Here is a 26,694-nt window from a genome sequence, read left to right as displayed (position 1 = left end):
TATCTCCCGAATACTGGATACTGGCCGCACTTAAGCGACTGCAGCTATCGAGCTCGGTAGTGATTAGAATTTGCACACCACCATCTTTTCTATCCTGCCGGTCAACATTCTAATGATTTTCTTTTTCCACCAGTGGAGCTTGAATCTGCTAACCACAGTGCCATACCATAAAGACTTGACGCCTTCACGATCATAGCCACCAGGCGGGCGTAAAACTAATCAACGTGGCCGATGATCATTGTGTGACAAATTCATCACCCGACAAATAAACTGACAAGATTTCCGGACACCGTGATAACAGAGTTGGCCAACAGAAAAAGAAAGAAATGTTTCTGTGGTGGTAAATTATGATTTCAGTAATCTATTAAAGGACTTAATGACTTTCATACTCTATCTTAAAACTATGTGAGTTTCTTATTTTCATAAAAAGACTTGCAAATAAGTTAAGGTCATTGTAAACTTTCATCACCATTAACCTACCGCACATGTCTCGCTACTGGAAGGTGCGGTATCCAACTGATGAGCCCATTCCGCACTGGGGCGAAACACTGGTAATTTTTGACGATTATTTTCCTGAATTTTATCTACCGCATATGAATTAACATGGGGACTCACCTCACAATACGTACACGAAGGAAATAATTAAGAGTCAAGGATTAGGTATTCGTTGTACAGACGTGTAATTCTTCTTTGGTACACACGTCTGTACAACGAATACCTAATTAGTAGACTATGCAAACAAACAAAATTTAAAAAAAATGGAATGAACGAACAAATGGACGTAATCTATGAACCCACCAATCGAGTCTTAGACCTGAACATTCTAAAATACTGAAATATCGAGGAATATAAACGAGTTTTACAATGGATTTTCATAGAAATATGTGACCGATATACAGGCCACAGTCGATTGAAAACCTAGATGCTTTGTCATACGAAAACATCTCTAAACCGAAGACTATAGCCTAATGCGAGTGGATCATTTAAAAAAGATGCACGATTTTTAAACTCAAGAATGTAGGCCCTAATTCAATTTTCGCACAGCATCATCGGACTATAGGCTAATAGAAACTTTTCATCGAATGCAAACTATATCAGGATTATATGTCGTGAGAAAACTAATGTCATAATAGAGCATAGTTTCAGGTATGAAACAAAATGCTCCAGAACTAAACTACGGTAGGCCTATGCCATAATGATTTGCAGAAACGTATGTTATTACTGCATTCTTGACTTACCGAATACAACTGTAAAATTATTTACTGCAAATTAAACTTTTTGAGAATAGTGAACATTTGAAAGAATGTGCACGAGTGACTTTTATATGAATACAACATATCAGATGTATGTTTAAAATTGTAACTATAAGTAACATGTACTCCTGTAAGTCTTTAAGTAAAAACTGTTCACCGAAAGCGCTGAATACAGTCTCATCTCACTATGCTGAACACAATGTCTGAGCATATTTTAGCCGTAAAAATCTATTCACACAATTGAAGTAAAGCCGACAACACTAAGGGTCTCGGAGACTTCACAATACTTGCAATAAATTTCATAACGACCTTTAACAAACAAATTGTTTATGCAGTCTCCGTGTTTTATCTCATCTTCAATGCAAAGAATGGAATACATTTACGAGGAGACTATTCAGTACACATTACGCCAATGAAGTTAGATCGATACATTAGGACACCGCTACCTGTCTTGGAATCAGTGCTATTACAATGCGATTTTTATAAAATTACAAATAATATATATCTTTTTAGGTAAGAATACAGGGACTAAAGCGGCGTACATAAATAATTGGTCGATATATTAGAGGCGAAAGGGGAACGAAGAGGAGACAAGAAGGTTGGGTGTACTGAGCGCATGCGTCACGCGACAGACCATTGGATGTCGGGTCGCGGGAGGAGTGGCTACAGCATATCTCCTCCTCGCCATCTTGCAGTTCTCTTTCCGACGTATAGATGGCGTACACATCCATCTAGCAATTTAAAAAAAGTATATTGCCATATACGTCATCTACAGGTCTTTTATTCTCCATGAACGATTTTGTCTTATAACGAGACCTTTCTAAAACAAACACTTTCATACGGTACTCCATCGTGAACAGACTCGAGAGATAACCAAATAATCTTGCTGCCTCTTCGGGCGGGATATGATAGACGGATTTTACAATTTACAGAATTTGGTATTCTATTTATTTATTTATTTACATATAGTTTTGTTTTCCTCTTAGCATTGTTCAGATTGGATAAAAATACCAAGTGCGGAAATATGCCTTAACCTTGTACTACTGTCACTGTAACAAATAATAATAATAATAATAATAATAATAATAATAATAATAATAATAATAATAATAATAATAATAATAATAATAATAATAATAATAATAATAGCGGATTACGACAAACAATATAGGAAGATTTCGTATCTCAGGCCATTCGTACGCTTCTATCGTTGTGTCTGACAATATCTCCACAAAGGTGTTCTAGAAACTGTGATGTTGTTTGGGTCATCAGTCCATAGACTGGTTTGATGCAGCTTCCATACCACCCTATTCTGTGCTAACCTTTTCATTTCTACGTAGGCCCTAACTACTACATCCTACAACTACTCTACTCTCTTTGGAACTGTGACATAGCATTAACAAGGAAAATAATAAATATCTATTTGTATCTATCTACCTTTCTCTCATTCTTCCCTTAATCGTAATACCAATGTCGTACGCTAAGCTACTACCTGCTGCATTAATTCCTGTTGAAAATGAATAGGTGTAGACACTACAGTCAAAGCCTAATCAGCAACAGACTAATTGAATGTTAGGAATGAACGTGAATTACAGTTATGACAGAAAGAATGAACCTAAGACGTCAATATGTCAATTACCTGGAAAGTTCTGAGTGTTTTTGATAGATACACACTTGAGGGTATGCAGTCATATTGCTTGAAATATGCCATAAACCAAACGTAAGGTAACATTTCACTTTATCTCTCAGTAAAGTTCGATTGCAATCGCTAAAGGTTGGGTATTCATATTAAGGTTCGAACAGAACGCAGATGAGCAGAAGTTGCAATTTCGGAATTTGAAGCCATTCAAGGAAAGTGACGAAAAGTTTGTACAAACAAGCAAAATCTTCTGTGAAGTGAACAAAGTGTGTGCCGTTGGTGAGCTAATAATTGTTTGCGGCACATTAATATTATTATTTCAAAAACATCATTACTAACTTATAAGCTACTGCAATAATCAATCGTTTGAAGCGAAAAGATCGATACAATATTTGTCTCTAGCGTAAATGTAACAAGATTGGCAGATATCTTACCAAAGCCATCATATTAATCGGATATTGCTCCATATTACCGCCATTAGGCCTAATTCTGTCTGAAAAAATCATTCGCCAATTTCAATGTTAAGAGGCTTGGTAGTCTCAAAGGTAGCCCATATTTTGACATTAGAATTACAAAACTACCTGAAAACATCGGCTAAAACATAGAAGAATACGGAGAATGAAGAATTTTACTTGCAACGCATAAAATGTAAAGAAACTTTCAGAATTTTCAAAATAGAGTATTATGCTTTGAGAACCACTGATCAGAGCGGTTTTTATTGTAAACCATGTTCTTATTGTTCTTAAGTTAAAATGTGAAATGTAGGCCTACCATGTGAAAATCACCGCTTAAAAAGACTTTATATTATTAAACAAATAATACAGTAGGTACATTCAGAATTATAGTAACTTACAGTCTAAGTAAAAGTTGTTCTTTGGTCCATTTGATAGTTTTACATTAAGGGTTATTATACCACATGTGCATATTCCAAGTTCGTAATTATAGATTTATGATCCAAATACAAGTTATTATACGTGTAAATAATTTAACATTTCGACAGTCTAAACCTATAATACAGAACAGGCCAGAAACCATTTTGAGCTCTCGGTCTTACGAAATACTTAATTACAGGTATGCAGTAGAGATGGTGGTGTGCCAGAATTTTGCGCTGAAATGTCATTATTTAATTAGCCAGTAAATATATCTACTTAGGCCTTTTGTACTTAAGCACTCACATTCCAACCGACTACGCAGGATTTCGGTCCTGCAAACAAACAGAAGTTGTAAACACCTAGAAAACTGAGCAACCCAGCTGCCTCACATGTAACATAGCTTAATAATAACAACAGTAGGCCTACCGGTAATGATCAAGAATTTACGTCCATGACGATCTTCGGAAAAATGCAGTTGTTTCAAATTATCTCTTGAATCTATCAAAGAGAGCATGGTTTCACAAGATGGAGAACCGTAGCGCGGTTGAATAATAGAGGAATATGCGGATACGATACGGTAGGATAGATGAAAGAGGCTTTCCTTGGGAACGACGCGAAGATGGCAATCTTATCTTTTCGAAACGTCATTACAGTAAGTTAGTATTACTAACCCTGTTTCTGAAGGTTAAGGGGTCATGTTACGGTAGCAAAAGAACCAAAGCTCTTCTTTCTTCGGACACATAACCTTATAGGTAGTTCAGGATGAGGCAGTACCTCTGCGCTTCCCGAACAATAGCTTCCCAAATTATTTTCTATGCCCGACGGCTATAATACGTACGCCTATCACAAATTACGAGATGACGGCGGTTTCTAACGTCGTTCTATACTAAGACGGAACGTTCAAGGAACATTGTCTTCTTCACAATTCAGTGAACTAGAGCTCCATGTGATTGGACAATATATAAGTTATTTTTATTATGATGATTATTATTAATGTCGAAGAAAATATTCCACTGCTATCTTAAAGGAATGCAACATATGCTGCTGTACGCCATGAGTAAATCATGACAGTGAACTCATATCTCGTCAGGAGTTTACGGTAATGGCTTAGTATTATAGACTATGTACTTATTATGGTAAAAGCAATGTTATAAAATTTGACTTTTTTTAAAATTTTTTTTAATTTGCTTTACGTCGCACCGACACAGATAGGTCTTACGGCGACGATGGGGTAGGAAAGGTCTAGTGATTGGAAGGAAGCGGCCGTGGCCTTAATTAAGGTACAGCCCCGGCATTTGCCTGGTGTGAAAATGGGAAACCACGGAAAGCCATCTTCAGGGCTGCCGACAGTGGGGCTCGAACCCACGATCTCCCGATTACTGGATACTGACCGCACTTAAGTAAAATTTTACTAAGAGCATGTACGGCAGTGATGGTAGATTAATTTCGCTCAGCCTATAGCCAGTTCAAATTGATACATTTATTAGACACAACGTGTACAGACAAGCCAGTTCTGAGGGAAAGGTAAAATTGATTTCTACTAAATAAGAAAGTAAAACCTACAACCAGTTCTACATGTTTTAATATGAAATGAATTTGAAATCTCTGAAAGAGACAGGCAAATATTTAGCAAAAATTACAACAATAAAAAAGTCCTTATTTACTGACAAATGGGTGCATAATTATTGTAATGCTGCTAGAATGCCAAAAATTCTTCATATTATTAATGTCATTTGGCATTGATGCAACGGGCCTTATGGTCAGCACTTACATCATTCCTTCGGCATTAATTAAGAAACTGTGCGCCAGAAATCACGCAATGTGTGATGCTACTACGACACCGACAATGTTGTCATTAATTTTATTATTTCCGACATAACATGTGAACATTGTTAGTCCTAAACGTAGACGAGGTATAGTTTAAGAAACATGCAGGGATTAGGCTATTCAAAAACATTTCTTATAACAGCTTGACAAATCAGAAACCACAAAAGCCTTCACTTATATTAAGAAGACATGTTCTTGAAATATGTTGCGATCATGATGTGATGCCAAGGAACAAAAAGTCAAGAAAAAGAAGAAATTAGTCAAAGTGCCTAGGGACTCTAAACGAGTGGGTTCTAATCGGTAGACTACTGCCGTTCATTTTAGAGTTGTTGGCGATTTCATTGGCGGAAGACCTCGGTTCGACAGTTACCCTGGAGGGCTGAACAGAATTCAAGATTTTGTTACGCACATTCAATTTCTCAGTCCGTCGATGTGCTATGTGGCTAAACAATTCAAGGACAACGCACAGAGAAAGAGAAGTAGTTTAGGGTATGTTCTTTGCAAATAATTATGAGAATTGTACATACATTATACATTAGAACTACAAATGTTATCAATAGATATCCGATACACGTTTCGACAGGGTACTTTTCTTATACAGTAAACAAACTGAATCGTGAATATTATCAGTAGCCTAATTAACTGTCTATCTTTAATACTATCATTGCGCTTCATACGCTGAGTACAGAGAAAGTAGATTATGGTGACGTAATGAGTCTCTAAGAAGCATATTCTACAACTGCCCGTAAGCATACAACATTCTAAATACATCCTCTTTTACAAATGTCAATGTTCAGAAATACAATGCACTCACTACGTCCGTTGTATCAATAAAATATAATACTTCATTCCGAGCTAGACTTACAAACCTAATTTACAAATTTTAATACGGCAAAGACTCAGCTAAATCTGAGTTATTGCAGACCATCGACCTACGTTTAAGCTTGCATTTGGTAGACAGTGGTTTCGAACCTCACCATAGTCAAATGCTTAATTTAGGCCACGACCGTTACCTTCTCAGTCATAGCCGTTCTCCACTGCATTGCCGCCGAAATCCTATACGTGCTGGTGTGACGTTTAACCGCTAACAGAAGATATATAGCACAAAAGATACCAAACGTTAATCTCAACATTCGTATTAGACAATGTACAGCTAACAATCATTGATTAATGACCTGGAGTTTAAGTCCTGAATTAAAATACATCAATATCTCAACTATTTTAAAAATAAATAAGGGGAAAACATAAATTCCTTGTCAATTTTCAAAGAAGAATGAATTTCATCACATGAATGGGGTTGGAATGAGCATAAACCAAACCAAACCAAACCCCATGGCACTACACCCCTTGAAGGGCCTTGGCCTACCAAGCGACCGCTGGACAGCCCGAAGGCCTACAGATTACGAGGTGTCATATGATCGGCAGGACGAATTCTCGCGGCCACTATTCTTGGCAATGTAGGGCGGGGCCGCCATCTCTCTAAAATTCCATCTCCCGTTCTTTGTATTGACTAAAGACCTGTTAGTACCTTCCTGTTCTTTATAAAGGACTGGAATATATCGTGCATATCCAGATTCAGGAATATCTGCTGGGTAATAAACTAGTGGAAAGACTACAACGATCAGTTCAGATTTAGAAAGGATCATAGCACATGCACCGCCTTACTGAAAGTTACAGAAGAAATAAGGCATTCCATGGATTGCAAGAAATTAACAATTTTGATTTTCCTTGGCTTTAGTAACGCATTTGTTTTTTTGCTAGGGGCTTTACGTCGCACCGACACAGATAGGTCTTATGGCGACGATGAGATAGGAAAGGCCTAGGAGTTGGAAGGAAGCGGCCGTGGCCTTAATTAAGGTACAGCCCCAGCATTTGCCTGGTGTGAAAATGGGAAACCACGGAAAACCATTTTCAGGGCTGCCGATAGTGGGATTCGAACCTACTATCTCCCGGATGCAAGCTCACAGCCGCGCGCCTCTACACGCACGGCCAACTCGCCCGGTAGTAAGGCATTTGACTGTGTTGATCACGATATACTGGTAGCCAAGCATCGTAGCCTAAATTTCTCTGAACGCACTCTATATAGGATTAATTATTCTTATTTAACTGAAAGTTATCAGAGAACAGTTGTACTTGGTAAGTCGTCTTCATGGACTAAGGTTACGGCAGGCGTACCCCAGGGTTCAATTTTTGGATCTTTATTGTTTACTTTTTTTTTTATGACTGACATTTCATCGACCCATTGACACCATATTTATGCAGATGATTTGCAGATTTACTGTCACGCGAAAAAGGAGGACTTGAAGGAAACCACAGGTACCGGTAGGCCTATACTAAACTCTTGGTGAATGGGTAAAAAAGGAATGGATTAAAAATAAACCCTTAAAAGTCACAGGCTATTATTGTAGGGCATCAAAGGACACCATCAACAGACAAGAATAATCTGCCTGGTATTATTAATTGTGGTACCAGCATATCTTTCTGTAAAACAGTAAAATATTTGGGTATCCTTACTGATGAAAACCTATCATGGAACGAATAGGTATTAACCGTTTGTAAAAACGTGCACAGCTGTTTACATTCTTTGAAGAGACCGAGGACAATTATACCTGGAAAAATAAAAATAAAACTTATACAATTCTTAGTCATACCTTTGTTCGCCTAAAGCGACGTGGTGCACAACGATTTAGGTACATATCATGTTAACAGATTACAGAAGATATGTAATGATTGTATCAAGTTCATGTTGATCCTGAAGCCTGATGTGTGCAAATCACCTCACCTTTCTCAAAATTCATGGTTCACTCTGAAAAGTAGACGACTACTGCTTACTTAACAGTTTACAGACACGATCTCCTCCATATTTGAGCACAAGATTTACTAAGCTATCCTCCTTTCATAACTTTAATACTCGTTCTAAGAATAACACTACACTAGCTATTCCTCAACATTCAACATCTTGCTATGCGAATTCCTTTACCGCTGCTGCTGCTGCAAGGCACTGAAACACATTACCAAAATAAGTACGTCAGCTTACATCAGGCGCGTCTTTCAAAAGGTAATATAATAAACATTTGTGTAAGTTAGGATAGTACAAAAAATGTAACTACTACCTTTTTTATATTAATGTTATTCATTATGTAATTATTCTTGTGACAATTAGTGGCTATGTGAACTGGAATTATTATTATTATTATTATTATTATTATTATTATTATTATTATTATTATTATGCCTAATAATAATCACTATGTTTATTGTTGTGACAGTCCCGCCCCGCGGTGTAGGGAAGAACGCATCCGCCTGTCACTCGGCGGCGCCGGGTTCGATTCCCAACTGGTGCAGGGTTTTTTAATTGTAATAATTAATATCCCTGGCCAGGGGACTGGGCGTTTGTGTCGTCCTTAATCGTACTTTCCTCACACATAACATTCCACACTACCGCCATTCCAATCACACGCAGGTTCATACAATATGGTGCCAGTAGGGGCAAAAGATCCACCTGGGTCGACGCCCCGAACAAATAGCAGTTTTCAAAAAAAAATTGTTGCGACAATTAATGGCTGTGTGAACTAGAATTATTATTATTATTATTATTATTATTATTATTATTATTATTATTATTATTATTATTATTACAGTAGGTTAGATTTAAGGGTACAGTATTTCTGTTGGCTATTTCATAGATATGTAAATAACTGCTTAGTACATGTAAGTACGTATATATATATATTATATAGGCTAGATGCGTGTTATAAAGTTATGATCATTGCATTCTGTAAGGTAGTTAAGCTTGGTTCAGTGTAAGAGCAGACTTTATAGCTTTAACCACGCCAAGTAAAGAAGGCATTATAAATAAAAAATAAAACAAAATAAATCACACGAAGTGGCATATACAGTTCATTAAGATCTTTGTATTATCAATACACTGCTGTCCTAATGGTACTGGATTGTTATAAGGTCAGTGTGATGATATTCTCAGCCGTATTACTTGACTTTCTTCATCGGGTACATACTGGACCAGCTATACCTAAAATCATAAACGGATACTAAGGAAATGATCCAAGTTGTATAATAAACATTATTTTAATACCGGGCATATAATGGACTATGACATGTAGGCTACAGTAATCCAGGCACTCTCCTACAAAGAATAACGGAACCATCTTTGACATCTCAAGAGACTGTGCGATGGCAGCAAGGCGCCAGCTTGTCCGTAGAGAAGGTAAGCTATTTTGCTTTATAAAATTCGTCACACCGACACAGACAGGTCTTATGGCGACGATGGGATAGGACTGGGAAGGAAGCTGCCATGGACTTAATTACGGTAGAGGCCCAGCATTTCCCTGATGTGAAAATGGGAAATCATCTTCAGGGCTGACGTCAGTGAGGTTCGAACCCTTCATCTCCCGAATGCAAGCACACGTGTCCGTAGAGATAACAGGCACATCGCACAGCTACGCCACTTGAAACTTTCCTGTACATGGGATAGTTCGCGACACTAATAATAATAATAATAATAATAATAATAATAATAATAATAATAATAATAATAATAATAATAATAATAATAATAATAATAATAAATGGCGTATGGCTTCCAGTGCAGGTCTCTTTTCTAGCACATGGCGTATAGGGACCTGCGTGTCTATGAGGATGGAGCTCTACATCATCATTTATAAAATGAAATACCATTAGTATAAGACGTACTATGCAAGAACTGAGCATTAAAAGCAGAACGAAAAAGGCAATAGTGTTATATAGGCTATGCAATGTTTCAAACTTCTCAATGATCAAATAAACTATATTCGTCAATACGAATGTTAAAAATGAAGTTCATGCAACTACTATTTACAGTAGATTGAGTAGTACCATGACTTACTACTATCCAAACATTGTAAATTCAACATACTAACATCGAACTTTACACAACAATTAGACGATACTGGAGATACCGAGCTTCTGATTATCTTAGTCCTAAATTTGAATAGGATGTTTTAAACAGCTCATCACTTTTACATCTAATTTAGAGAGAATAACTCTCAATATATATACTAATATATAAAGGAAGACTGTAAGTTTGTGCCTATGTAATGGGTAATATCAGAAACTACTGGACCGATTTTGAAATTTCTTTCACCATTTGAAAGATATCATTACTCCGGGTAACTTAGGCTATGTATCATCCTGGAATATCAAAGGGTTCCCTCGGAACCGTGATCTGGGCCCTTTGGCACATTAGCATAGGCTAATACATGCGAAATATGGAATCTGTCGTACAAGAATGAGATAACGCTCACTTCAAGCCTTACGACGCGAAGAACAAAACGTGACCATGTTTTAAGGACCTAAAACTAATCGTTTTCGAGATATTGGCACCACACTTCGTCGCTGAAGGAATCGGATGAAGAAATGACCGCCCGTGCCCATGCCAACTCCAGCTTAAGCGTTGTAGGATACAGGCCTGGTGTTGGAAGTAGGCACGTGCGTCAGAGTAGGCAAGGCCAAGGAGAAATTCTGTTTACATATTTTAAACTCATAGTTAGTGTTAATCTGCAAGACACACATTGTTTCTGAATCCACATTTCCATACTCTTATTAACATAGGCCTAATGATTGTGAATAGCACCAAAGTGCTTTCGCTATTTACAAGGCCGATTTCAAACTAGCGTTAATATCCCGAGATACTTATGGTTATTGGATCAATAAGAACTAGATTGACCACAAACATTCACTCAGCACTCGGGCTGTTCCCCATTAAACAACAAGACAACATATAAAAACAACACGAAATTACATAAAACACCATCCTGTAAGAGAAAACAGATAATATACTTTAATAAACACTTGGAAAGCAATGGGCAACATTGCGTTCCTCTGCTGCATTTGCGCACCGGATAGTGCCATTCATCTGTCACATATTTCCTGCTTTTCAGTGGGCTGAAAAGAAATGTTAAAACTCGAGACTGCTCTGGAGATTTGGCCACTGTTTTGCCAACATTGTATTACGGAAATAACATTTCACTTCTCGCTGTCTGTATAACCACGGCTAATAAAGTAACTTGTAGGACGAGCTCGTATCCTAAGAACTGCTCGGAGATTCACATACACAATCGTTGCCAGCATCCTACTATAATTCAACACACACGTCATATTCACTGGCCTGACATTATTTTTACATCAGTTCCGATTCTCAATAATATCTCAGAATACAATCATAGGCCTATTCTCGCTTCACACAACTCTTATAACATCACCAGGCATGCAATCTGCCTGCATAATTAACTTCATATTTCAGAATGCACGAAATTTTCTTGTATATCTTATAATCTCATCAGCCTTTCTCATTATAATCAGGGTTCGATCCCCTCTCAAATCATTGTACAAAACAGTTTCCAACCCACATTAGAAGAATCTTTTCGAGTCAACGGTGCATATATACCTTGTAACCGTCCAGGCTTCTCCAGCCCTACTAATTTAATATAATATCATTTTACGCGATATCATTTGATATCAAGTTTATCCGCCATGGGCAATTATTCGTAATAACATATTTATTCTACGTCAAGCATTTGTAAATACGGTTTTTGCAATCATATTGTATATATTTTAACATCATTTATTATTTATTATTATATTATGAAAGATAGGAATTTATTATGTATTGGATTTGGTTAATATGTTGAAATATTGTTGTTGTAATTTCATCTCATATTTGTGTATATGGAGAACGTTATTCTTGAGCGTGGAAAATTACATGACTCATGGGTTTAACTCATGAGCCAAGGCTAGTAAACAGCGACCCGCGCGCGAGGCTTGCAAGCTGGTCAGCTACATCATCTACACGCCTACTGGACTTGTCAAGAAAGAAGAGAAGGGGAGTTGATAAATCGATCTACGAATCAGATACTTCGTTGTATATGAGTTTTGAGATTGAACTGTTACCAAGAGTGGGGGTGAGCCCGGATATATAGAGATTCTCACCACGAGAACGGCACCTAACAACCTAACGACAACTTCTACTGTGAACCTAACTAGAACTTCTGCTGTGAACCTATCTACTATTAGAACATCTACTGTGAACGACGTTATTATTTTTGAAACAGTGTGTGGTCGCTCCGCGACATAGTTATTGTGTACAATGTGTTATCGCTTCGATACAGTACTTAGTTGCGGTAATGTTATCGGATCTGCGTGAGACGAAACAAGCTTACGGCTTGTGTAATATTCAGTAAATCTTCTGGACGAAGAACTATGTTTAGTTCAAGTCTACGGAATTTGGTAAAAGTCTGTACCGTATAAATATTATAGCTCAGTTGGATTGAGATTTCTACTAATATGGAAAAATTCATATCTTTGAATTTTCTCCTCATACGATCAACGCTGATCAGCTTTTACAAGTATAGGGCCAATGTCTAATTTAAAGATTAGGCAATTAGGGAGTGCTAGTCCAGATAGCCCGTACCATATCAGAGAAGGAAGGAAGGATGTCCATGGAGCAAATTCTACATCGAGAAGACGAGAACGAGTAACCACGGAAACCAGATGACTTCAACGGAAACTGCAATTGCTGAGCTTCAATTACATAAAGCAAGCAATAGTATTTTCAGTAACGTAAATTCTAAATTCCTTCACGCTTTAAGGAACTTTTCCGATTCATCTAATTTTTTGTATATTAAATTCATTTGTATTTTATATTGCGTTAATTTTCTTTCTTAAGCGATACTTAATGGTTAATTATTTAAAATCCTACCCCTGTGATTTAAATATAAGTCTCTATGCTAGTAAATATAAATTTTGGTTTACAGTTTTGTTTAAAACTGTAACCCTGGCGCCCAAACATCACACAGAGAAATGGGATACCATGGAATGTTAATTGTTTCTATTTGCGTGGCAATCTGAGGGCAAGCCACATATAGTTTATTTGATATTCATGTGTCCCAAGGTAATAACTTTCATCTCCCCAAGTGTCTTGATGAGGAGAATAAACAGTTACAAGCTCCACACGTGTCACAGCTCCTGAAATACATGCGTCATGCATTCTATCTGTCACTAATCTTTCTAAATGGAAAAATTAAATTTGGTCTCAACGCCGCAACTGTGTAACTCGGAAAGTGGATGATTTTGGCAATCTAATCCTTCTATATCTATCATACAAAAACATAGGAATAACCTTAAGCTAGGTAACATGCATAATTCATACCAACACAAGCAAAATGAATCCTAACATCTCCCTCAATATCCCATCTACCCAATCATAAAGTAAAAGAAATATATAAAAATAATGCTATCCCCTCCTATCCATATTTACAGCATCACAAATGTGAAATGAACACATGCCGCCGGCAAAAATTACATTAAAGAAAATCCCTACACTAAGCCTCCCTAGTAATAATCTTAAGTCATAAAAGATGCCATTTAATTAAAACATGCGTCTTATCTTGGCAACTCCCTGGACATTGGTAGCAGTTCACATCCCTGCTACGGTGGTAGTCTACTCCATCTTCAACAAGTTTTCAACACATGGAAACAATCTTCTTTCTTCTAAAGGCCATCTTCTTGAGGTTAATTCCTGTACACTGCAATACACTAGATTCTGGAAAATACCTCTTCACCGCTCTCCGTGCACGTGCCGAATAAACCCTTTTGTCAGCTGCAATTTATGCGAACGTTAAGACAACAGCACAAAACACACGTAATATTCACAATACAAAAGTGTTTAGGGTTTAAATACAGTCAGTTAGAGCGGCTCGCGGTTCGTCCTTCGCGATATACGACCGACCCGAAAGTACAATGCAGATGAACATCTCTCACTCAATCACCAGTCTGCAGCGAATATTACCGTCTGTTAATTTAATATAATAATTTGCGACATAGCGCAATTGGCGATTTATAACTGCACCCAGTTTACGCCTCACTGTTCACAAAATAAATGCACTGTTTTTGGTCGATACGACCCTACACTGTTAGTTTTCTGCCCACGTGGCAGCATTCGCGTACAGATAAAGGAGAAGTATGGAACGATGTTCACTTCACGGCGACACATACAATCAGAAGAACGCTCCCGATGAGTGGGACGCTTAAGTAACATAGGCAACGCCGTTGTAGCTAGGGGATTCCCAGTATGTTCAACTATTCAACCAATCAGCGTGCTTGTTACCCACAATGACTTTGATATTTATTAAAAGTAACATCAGACACACTCCCGATGACTTAATAACGACTCAGATAATTGCTACAACGTATTACTTATTATTTCTCACTCTCAGACATGTGGAAAACCATCAAATAACAGAACTGACTTCTTTTTATCGATGTACACTTCACACAGATATCCATGTTGGTCAACCTGAGATTTTAATTCCGCGCGGTCCAGAATTCATATTAGCCACACCCTCGCTTCCTAATTGGCTGAACACTTCTCGTGGCCAACGAATTGACGTCAGAAAAGTTGGATGGCGCAGCCACGCGGTAGAATGTTGAAGCTGCAACATAGTGACTGGTGAGATTTATTTACATGGCGAAGCATTGACGTCGTGACGGAAACAGAAAGAAAATTGTCAAATTTGAGGAGGTACTGCTCTGTATACGGTTGCAAATCGTATAAAACGGATGCGAAATCTGTTCACTACTTTCCTGTACAAAAAGTTCAGAGAGAAAGATGGTTTTCCGCGCTGTCAATTCGAAAACGCGTTACGCGATATATGACAGTGTGCAGACGAAGACGACTTCTTTCCACAGCGTAAGTGTCGGTACTGTTTATTGTACTCATTGATACTTATTGTCTCTAATTTGTATTCACAAAGATTTAGCTACATCAAAAATATTGATCAACTTGTAGCCTAATACTTCTGTGCCGCACATAGAATGTAATCCGCTCTTTGTAAACTTCTTCATATGTGTAACAGCAGACAGTAAATTAACTATCTACATGTGAGTAATATCTTTAACTGGTAGTAATTAAGCGCTGCATTTAAATTGCCTATAAAATACTTCTAACAATGAAAGAAAATATGTAGTATTTTTCCATCATAAATTAACTTTTTTTGCTATTTGTTTTACGTCACACCGACACAGATAGGTCTTATGGCGACGATGGGAAAGGAAATGTCTAGGAATGGGAAGGAAGCGGCCGTGGCCTTAATTAAGGTACAGCCCCAGCATTTGCCTGGTGTGAAAATGGGAAAAAACGGAAAACCACCTTCAGGGCTGCCGACAGTGGGGTTCGAACCCACTATCTCCCGGATGCGAGCTCACAGCTTCACGATCCTAACCGCACGGCCAACTCGCCCGGTCATCTTAAATTAAAAGCCATAACCTAATTATTTGGTAGAATTGGACAAACCAAGTATTCTTCAACCCCAAACAGCTGTGACTGTAGAGGTTATAGTACTCTTAAATTATAATTTTCCAACTTTGGTCTGCATATTCTGTAGGTAGTTATAATTTTTATACTTATTATTGTCGGTTCTAAGTTCTAAATTTTGTGCTGATGGTAAAAATTGAAGAACATTAAGTTGATGTGGGGTGTTCCAACACAAGCCTGTATAAAGCCTAGGATTTATTTGCTTTACAACATTTACTTAGTAGAATTATTATTTTCTTTCTTCCCCACGATTACAGTTTACAAAACAGGTAACTCCCCCGTCACCTGGCTAAGGCTTTGGCATGGACCAAATCAACAAGAAATTACTCCATAACCTCTAATAGTGGAAAATTACAGTAGCTTAACTGTTAAGGTGAACCAGCGTGTCAACGGTAACATTTCTCTGACAAACCCGCTTTACATATACAGTTGCACTTCACATTTTTACCCCCTTGTTCAAGACAACATTAACTTTGTGCGGTTTTGAATTGATGTGGGATTATTGTAAAGACATCGCTACAACACCAGTTTCATCTTCGGTTTCAAACTTTTTACCTACACATATCAAGTAATTACGCTTGAATATTTCTTTCCCTTCCACCAATGGACGCGTGAAATCTCCGACAACTCTCAACAGTTGCGCATACGATACCAAAGACATTTTGAATACTTAATAAATCCTACAGACGCACACCCGATCACTGTCATGTTTACTTCCCGTCACTATCTCGCCGCCATATTGGAAACAGCTGACCGTAAGCTCCTCCCCCGTTTCGGACGTCAATTCTACACGTGCCGAGATGTGCTAACTCCTGGTAAATTTGATCATTTCCCACGGTTGCAAGCAAGCTTCGCGCAATATACAGCGACATTATGTCTCCATGGAGTTCCGGTCTCAACTGTTCTGTAATCTGCTACTTTTCCAATGCCTGACTGAAGTCCACTTTTATACAGTTATTTAATATGGCAAATATATGACTTGATCTCTCATATGGGCCGTCAGGGTACGGCTCACTATAAAGTACGCAAACCACGAAAAGTGGGTTTATTTCCTCAGAAAAAATGTGAAGTGCATATAGTAATCGCGAGGTTATAGCCAAATCTGGAATTGTTTTCACACAACTGGACTAGTCGTCTCTCCTGCGACATTCCTATCCAACATCCCTCAGTGAACTTCTGATCTTCCGATTCCGATGATATTAGGTTTACAAGGTCCAGGGAGTCTGACTACCGCGGTCCTTTCCTTCCTTTGGGCGACACACTCATTCTGCTAATGGTAGGAATTATAGTTTCATACTTTAATAAATTAATGCTGTCAGGACTTCATACTTTCGAGGGTTTACCAGGGTAACCTCAGGGATTTTATGCAAGTAAGACTTGACTCCGTGGAGTATGTCAAGAGCTTGGACATTAATTTGTGAATTGTTTAAATATGTACGTAGACTATCCATGTTGTTCTTGTATAATTAATATTGTTTTACTGTATACCACACGATTAATAATAGTAGTTACAACCATCAGAAAAGTCACATTCACGTTGATTTTTTTTAGGAGTCAGAAACTCTTTATACGTCTATGACTTGTCCTGTGAGCTTATATTGAGTTACGAGTTTTTATACAATAAATTATACGTTTAGAGTGGTTTTTCTGCTTCGTTAGCCGTTTAACGTCGCACCAACACTGTTCGGATTTCAGCTAAGCTGGCATTTTCCTCGTGAGAAAATGGAAAACCATCTTCAAGGTTGCCGATGGTGGGTTTTTGAACTCATTCTCTCCCGAACTTCCAACTACACGATCCACAGCACGATGATATACCCATACTGGTACCTGCCATATAATTATCATAGGCAAAACAAAATGCCACGTTACCATATTGTTAGTGTTTAACCAAACTAAATTCAAACTAAACTAGTAAGATGATAAATGTAACTGCAGATGATTAAGTATTTCCTGTGTAGAATGCATTTGATCTACCATGCATTCTTGTTATTTTATTGACTTGATGGGCTTAGCATGTGTACAGATACGATGTACTATATGACATGACATCATATGATCGTGAACGTTGTATACCAGTGTACTGTTGATGCTGAATGATAGCTTACGACACATTTGCGTTTCATTTCCACGTAGCAGTGTTGACTACTGTTTTAAAGGGAAATAAAGTAGATACTATTTTTTTTCTTAATTCTAATAAGAAGAGAAGAGAAGAGAAGAGGGAAGAGGTGCGATCTTTTTCCGACTGACGGTATCCGGAAAAAGGGTGTAAACTTCACAGGAAGCGTGAAAATGAAACCTAATAACGTCGGGGTCGGAAAGGAACAAGAGTTGGCAAGGAAGATCGGATAGGGACAGATGAAAGTGAGGAGCCTGCCACAAGTAAGTGGAAGCAATGGCTAAGGGCCCTGTGGACGCCAACCCACGCTCTAAAGTTCAGAGCCCCCGGGTGTTATTCTACACATCGACAGACTGATGCAGACCACGTTCGGGACGGTCATATAGTGGACCTACAGACGTATGTCAGGATCGACGTATTGTTAGGGCATCACTGGTAGACTTCAACGCACCCGCAGCAGAGATCTGAGCGAATATGGTACCAGGGGTGTGTACACACATTACTGGGAACCACTAACTTGCAACAGGACTACGAACACGTGTTTCTTTGATCCGGTTTCCTTTTCTGTTACAATACCGTCGGACACGCGTAGTATCGCGCAAGGATTGTCTCGGAGAACGGAATGGCGCTCTGTTGTGTTTAGCTATGAGAGCAGATTCTGCCTTCATGCAAGTGATGCGCGTTTTACGTGTGCGACGTCGACCTGGTGGGCGTCTCCAGAGTGCACTCGTCTCCGACATACGGGTCTAACTCCTCGCTTCATGGTGTGAGGCACTACAAGCTACAACACCCGTTCACCTTTGGTGTTTGAAGAGGGTCTCTTAAACAGAGCCCACTATATCCAAGACATTTTTCCACAAGTCCTGGTGCCGTTCCTGCAACAGGAAGATGATGTACTATTTCAGCAGGATAATGCTCGTCCACATATTGCTATCAATAATACGCGACGTGCTCTTCTTGGTTTTCGATAATTTCTCTGGCTAGCATGATCCCCAGTTCTTTCTCGCATTAAACATGTTTAAGACATGACGTCTGACCTAGTCCACACGACCAGTTACTAACCTTGCACAATTGCGACAACAAGTGCAAGAGGCTTAGAACACTATATCGTCACGTGTATGATGGTGTAGTTCGAGAATTACTTGGAGTGACCTGTATTATTCATCATATAATACCATTAAACTACACAACCTCCAGGTTGATTCGGAAGTGAAGTGGCATTCGCAGTCACGGTGTTGTCATTCTTTTTACGGCAGTGTATAAAGATGACATTTTAAAGTCATTCTGAATATCGACAATAAAGCCACTTAGTGTTTATGAAATGAAATGGCGTATGACTTTTAGTGCCGGGAGTGTCCGAGGACAAGTTCGGCTCGCCAAGTGCAGGTCTTTCGAGTTTACGTCCGTAGGCGACCTGCGCGTCGTGATGGGGATGAAATGATGATGAAGACGACACATACACCCAGCCCCAGTGCCAGCGAAATTAACCAATTAAGGTTAAAATTCCCGACCCTGCCGGCAATCGAACCCGGTACCCCTGTGACCAAAGGCCAGCACGCTAACCATTTAGCCATGGAGCCGGACACTTTATGTTTTTTATACTGGGTGAAACAAAAGGTTGCGCAGAAAATGAAGTAGCCCATAGCGAAGTAAAATAACTTTCGAACAGGACCTAATAGTCCAAGATAAAACCCTGCTTCAGGGAAGCCTACGAATATCAGGAACGACATAATTAGACAATGTATTTTATTTATTATTCCAAAATGCTCTACATGTTTCATTTAGGATTCATATACTTTCAACATAACTGAATTCTGTCAAATAGTTTATGTTCCTGTGGCGTAATCAATTGCGGAAAATTGGCGGTAGCCTTGAAAAATAAATATTTTCGTCAACTGCCCGAGTGAAATAAGGAGATCCTCATAAGGAGAGTTGATGGTTAGATCCAAACCTACTTGCATCCCGAGTATGTGGGTAATCACCACAATGGTGGAGCTTTTAGAGTGCCGCTTTGATCGACAACTATCATCGGTTCTTTTTCGCTTTAACTAAGCACTCATGTCCCATGTCCCCAGAATGAACACTAATTCATTCGCTACATTCGTTTAGGACTCATATAATTTCAACATTCTGCTGATAGCTTATATTTCCGTGGTGTAATGAACTTCGGAAAAGGAAGAAGCGATAATTTTGAGAAAAAAGAAATTCGGCACAAGCCTAGAGTTTAAATGGGAAAATCAAAGCTGACGACGGGACTTATCTCGCTAGTATATGGATAATAACCAAATGCAGTAATCAATTAAATGGCCATGGTCTTAAGGTTCTCTTTTGATGACTTTGCCGCTTAAACCACTTCTGTCCGCAGAATGAACACCGAGCAGTTGTCACTAGCCCGTCACTGGAGTAGTTAGAAATTTGATGTGTCTGCAGAAGTGGCCTAAATAACTTAGCACCAGTACTTTGGTTAAGTCACGCCCCGAAGGTACAATATAAAACTTAGGTAACAGTTGTCAGTTACAGGCTGGTGTGTAATCCTGGATGGTCACAACATTGGCAACACAAATTTGTAGAGTTGAATTATTACAGGAAACAGGTTCTCCCATAATTAACATTTACATAAAGAAATGCCCTTGAAAGGGTAATGAGAAAAGAGAAGCGTCGGTAAGGCGACACCAGTCTACAGTATTCCGGATTGCGGTGGCTGGAATGACTTCGTCACAATCTGATGTAATCCACACATGGACTGCACAGTAACTGTATTCAACACCTTTTAAATTAAACATAACGAATTTACAAGTCTGTAACGTCCTTCAGTCAGGTCTTCAAGCGTAATAACATTACAATACATTATCAGTTATAAACAAGTATTACCTTGGCGTTATATCCTCTGAGATGTCCATCTCCGAACTCTGTAATACCACCTGGCTGAAGAAGATATTCATACTATGTTAATGTGTAGTATAAGCCTATTTTTAAGTATTTACTAATATCCACACAGGATTCAATCAAATGTATTAACGGGAGGGGGAAAGCTAAATGTTATTTCAATGTATTAAATTATTTCATTTAATATAAAAATAAATGTAATAATAGCAGACAGTCTGCTTGCATTCAACCCACTGAAGAAAACTACCTCAATATACCATGATTTTGGATTTCTGAGCAGAACAAGCAAACAATACCCCCGGTACAGTTTGCTGAATGCTAAGTGCGATTTTTTTTTTCAATTTTGACATCTCGCTCTTTCTATAAATCCCGATTAGGCTATCGCACTTAATCTCGCAGTGTTCATTGTACGTTTCGTTTACACTTGTCCCCAACGAAACTGGAATTTCTACTAGATGAGCAGTAGTCCTATTACTTGACGCTTGAGATTTCTTTACATCATTCGACTGCTACTTTGCGCTTTTCGTAATGACGAATTCATCCGTTATGACATTCGCCAAGTAGGCCCGTTATCTTTTAATAGAGCCTAGCGTTCACGAATCCACTTTCTTTAGAGCAACTGAGACTGGTAACCATTTAAAGTCAGTGAAACATATTTTATTAGCATTAATGTCACTTGAGAGGTGTTAAGGTTGGGCAGTTATGGATACACAGCATTACTATGAACCTTCTAAAACGTTAAAAAAGGAACTTCCATTATTGCGTCTTTGTCGCATGAAGAAATTGTCGTTAGCCTACATTGCAGTATAAATTTATGCTTACACGGTGACAATTCATCAAATAAGGCAAATATTTTTTTCCTAGGAAGGAAGAAGTTCTTTAACGAGCCGGGAATTCACTGATAAGAGGGGGAAGTCCCCCTCCTCAAAGCTCCGTTAATCCTAACCCTGTAAAGACACTCTCTCATTGTAATATTTAAACACAATTCTAAACACCGTACGAAGATACTACAGATGATATTTAATAGGGATCACAGAGCTCCATTTGGACCTGATGTCCGCAGTCTCCTCTCTGATATCTTTACACCATAAACACCGTTTGTAAACTCTTAAGTCATGTTCTATTTATACATGCTCAGCTTCAAACCATGAATCCTCAGAATCATTCATTTGATTTTTCTTTCATGGGTTTTCCTTTCATTTACCTTATTTTTGTTTTTAAAACGGTTGGAACTCATCGGGTTTCCTTCATAACACCGAAGGCCTTGATGCAACTACCGAAATCAGAAGTATCGATCATGACTAATATGATATAATATGAAATGTGTTAATTTTAATATTGTACTGTCCGAAAAGTTCCGAGCATTTTTAACAAGTGAATGTTGGAGCATTCCATGCACTGTTTGAAAACACATACTTGTATAACAACCTGAGTCTCGCATTGAAGTTCGCTCGCGATATGCATAACTCTGTATTTTTACTGGGCTTGAAGTATGGATGAACAAACATGCGTTTTAAATATTGGATCCTACGAAACGGTCTAAGTTTTAGGGAGATGTATATGGAGAAAATACTATTGATGGACAAACGATTTATGGACTGTTATTAAAATATTCAAGCAAAGAAGTTACAACTTTCTCCATCTTGATCTACGTATTTCAGTGGCCACTGGAGCCACCCTGAATAAATTTGAGTTCCAAAGCCGGATGCCTTTCCTGAAGCTATGTGATTTTTCAGGTGAAAATTCCAACCCCGGGCCAGCCAAGATTCAAACCTCAGCCATCCAGCTGGAAAGCCAATTCCTGAGCCACTGCGTCAATAACTCCCCGACAGTAAGTATACAATAATATTACCTACTGGAATTCCAAAAGGCACTGTATTCTTAGATACACTCCCACATACAGTAGAACCCTGCTTCACCGAACTTCGCTTAACCGAAACCCGGCTTAACCGAAATGCTCTGGCAACACTGAATTTCAATATTTTATTTTTACCCTCTCGTTCTTAGCCATCGATATTAGTAATTCTCTTGCTATACAGTATGTGCTGAGAGCTACCAGTGAACCCCCAATTTTATATTATGACTTATGCCAGAATGTACGTGTAGCATAAAACAAAACTGTTTCTTACCCTCTAGTTCGTTCCATGATACATTTTTCTTGAACAAGCAGGAATTATTATTATTATTATTATTATTATTATTATTATTATTATTATTATTATTATTATCATTATTATTATTATTACTGAATTATTCGTCATGAATATTATACAGACGACTCCGACTTTGACAATAGCAGTTCTGAGAATCGAGTTGCACCACATGATGGATTTAATGCATTGGAGGTAAGATTGATTTCGAATTTTTATTAAAATACAGTACCGCACGCTTTAATTACACTAATGTAATAACATTACTGTATACAGTATTCAGTTCAGAAGTAACAAAAAATGTTTCATTATTTCAGATTGCTTTGCGCTTTGTTGAACAAAGTAATAAATCTACACCAGCTGATGTATTGTTGATTAAACGGTGACACGATGTAGCTGCACGACAGCGCTGCACCAAGAAAATTCAGAAGAAAGTCACTGATTTTATACAATGAGTGACGTTATGTAAACATTTTAATGTTAATATACACTGTGCACCTTTGCTTAACATAGTTTATGCATTTTTATTTCGACATTTAACTTTCGAAAATATTTGCCATGTGTCATCCGTAAAAACGCGTCAACCGAAGTGGCTCCGCCCCCTTTATTTAGGATAAACGGGGTTCTACTGTAATTGGATAATTAATTCAGATGTGTACAGCAACTATTTGGCGAAATCACATGCGGATATTCAACATAATAAATTAGAATTAGCGAACAGATGTATTTGTCAAGTGCTTTCTATCACCTACAGTTAGACGCGCAGGTCACCTATACGTCGTAAACTGGAAAGACCTGCACCGGCCTCTTCGGAGGCCACGCGTCATTATCATCATCCACAGTAAGATTCATGCTTGACTGCGATGACTTATCAGATCTATTATAGCCTATTTACCGGATACTGAGCCAATCGACTTCCATATGCTTAAATTCTTGCTCATTTTGTTTCGTGGAAAATTAGTCCTTTTAATACTGTAAAAGTGCATGGATGACTTCTTTCTATCATTGATACCCGAATTCTACGTGGACGGGATAAGAAAATTCTGGAATAATGGGTAAATTTCATAAAAAGTCAAGATATTTGGACGACTGATACTTCTTTTTTGTGGTGTTGATTATTATGTTAGGGGGAAGTCCAACTAAGCAATAGCCCCTCTTAACACTAATCAGAGGAGAAATTGAAAGTAGTCTGGCCCTTCGAAGAATGAACGTATCGAAAAAGAAAAGAAAAAAAGAGACAAGCTACGAAAGGCGTGAAAATGAAGGACTCCTTAGGCCTCGCACACGTAATACCGTCAGGGTAGGAACAGAAGAAGATATAACCATGGAACATCAGACATGAAAACTGAGGAGCCTGGCACAAGTTCGTAGAAGCAATGTACAGATCACCTAGCGGCCTTGTTGTCGCCATACTACGCTCCCAATCTGATAGCTCTTAGGTGAGGGTGGGGCTTTTAGTGAAATATTACGATAGGAAGGCGATATTGTGGATGTATTCTACCGTCCCCATCAACTAATTTTTTACGCATGAAATTTGTGCCATTCCTAACTAAGAAAATGTTTGAAACATTTCGGATACCGAACATTTTATTGAATTTTGGCACATCCTCCAGCTACTCTTCCTGTCATCGTAATGACACGCCATTCATTCAATCATTCGTTTATTTATTCGTTTATTAATAACAGTAATTTTCCGTCGCACTAATGAATTTTCCTGTATTTTGGAGATGCCGAGGTGTCAGAATTTTGTCCCGCATAGTTACTTTACGTCCAGATAAATCTACCGACACGAGGCTGATGTATCTGAGCACCTTCAAATACCACCGGACTGAGTCGGGATCGAACCTGCCAAGTTGAGCTCTAAAGGCCTGCGCTCTACCACCTAAGCTGCTCAGGCCTGCCCATTAATTGATGAATTAACTAATTAATTAATTACCTCACTCACGGACAGTCACAATAAAAAACTGTACGATTCAAATGAATGTGCTTCACAATCGCATGATATATTTTATAAGTAACTTAAGTATTCCAGTTTTATGTTATATGTATTGCAGAAATACCGCATTTGTATACAGAGTGTTCGGAAACAACGTTTACCAGGTACACAAGCGTTAGAGGGTTGTTCATGACGATAAATAATTTGAAAAAAATCGATATCTCGCACCGTTGGTATTTGATCAGCTGCTGAATTTAGCCAATCAGATCGCTTCGCGCGGCAGTGTAGCTTTATCTACACGTGGCTTAAGACCGGCTTGAGAGTCATGCTGAGCATCAAACATACAAAACACACCGTTGGTTTCATCCAGTGTCACTGTAGCGTACTTGCTTTGGCGCGATCCTGTCAGCTCGGAGCTCTGTAATCAAACCCCTCACCTGGTGAAGTTTTATTCTTTGATTGGTGCTCTCATGTATCCTTAAGCCACGTACACATTTAGCAACACCGCCTCTCAAAGCAGATTTTAATTTTCCCGCGAACTGATCTGATTGGCTAACTTCAGCAGTTGAAAAAATAACAACGGCGCGAGATATCGAATTATTTTTTTCAAATTATTCATCAGCATGACCAACCCATTAATGGTTATATACCTTGTTCACCTTGTTTCCAACCACCCTGTATGTATACCAAGTTTAAACTTATTTTGCAATAAGATATTAAAATTTACACATCTGTACTTCAGCGAAATTCGCCAGCAGGTGATAACCCTAGAAACTGAAGTAGGCTTTATTTGTTTAAGCCACGAAATCCGGTTATACTGAACAAGAAGTCCACTTACGTCAGTGCTGAATAGCAGGTTTACTTACTACAGTCGTGTGCTTTGGGGCAAAGATCTTGATAAGCCTGAATTTGATTTTCTATCAGAGGGTATATTGTACAGAGAGTTTTAGAACCAAAATGTGAGCCCCACCATGCTGAACTCTCAAGTTAAGCTTTTAACACACGGCAACGTTGACAATTTTAACTTTTGCAATGACATATGTGCAGTAAACATTCCAATTAAGCTACAAGAGATAATTTTCGTCATACACTCTCAATTATGCCGACAACTCTGTTTTAAGGAGAATATAAAATGGAGACAACCTTGCGAAATTACGTTATTTACATTTTGCTAGTACCGGGCGAGATGGCCGCGCGGTTACGGTCGCGCAGCTGTGAGCTTGTATCCGGGAGATAGTGGGTTCGAACCCCACTGTCGGCAGCCCTGAACATGATTTTCCGTGGTTTCCCATTTTCACACCAGGCAAATGCTGGGGCTGTACCTTAATTAAGGCCACGACAGTTTCCTCCCCACTCCTAGGCCTTTCCTGTCCCATCGTCGCCATAAAACCTATCTGTGTCGGTGCGACGTAAAGCAAAAAAAAAAAAAATTTGCTAGCTATTTGCTGTCGCTCTGTAACAGGTCTTCCGCAACGCGGGGATGGCACACGGCTATAACTGGAATGGTAGCATTTGCCTGGTGTTAAATGGGTATCCTTGAAAAGTCATATTCAGGAATTCGAACGCACTACGACATCGGCCGCGTAGCCAACGCTGAACCTCGCCAATATTTTACCTGATATTCAGCTTTTTAATGTTTTTGCTAGTTG

This window comes from Anabrus simplex, chromosome 1 (assembly GCF_040414725.1).
Source record: "Anabrus simplex isolate iqAnaSimp1 chromosome 1, ASM4041472v1, whole genome shotgun sequence".
Taxonomy (NCBI): Eukaryota; Metazoa; Arthropoda; class Insecta; order Orthoptera; family Tettigoniidae; genus Anabrus; species Anabrus simplex.
Note: the sequence above shows the minus strand (reverse complement) of the source record.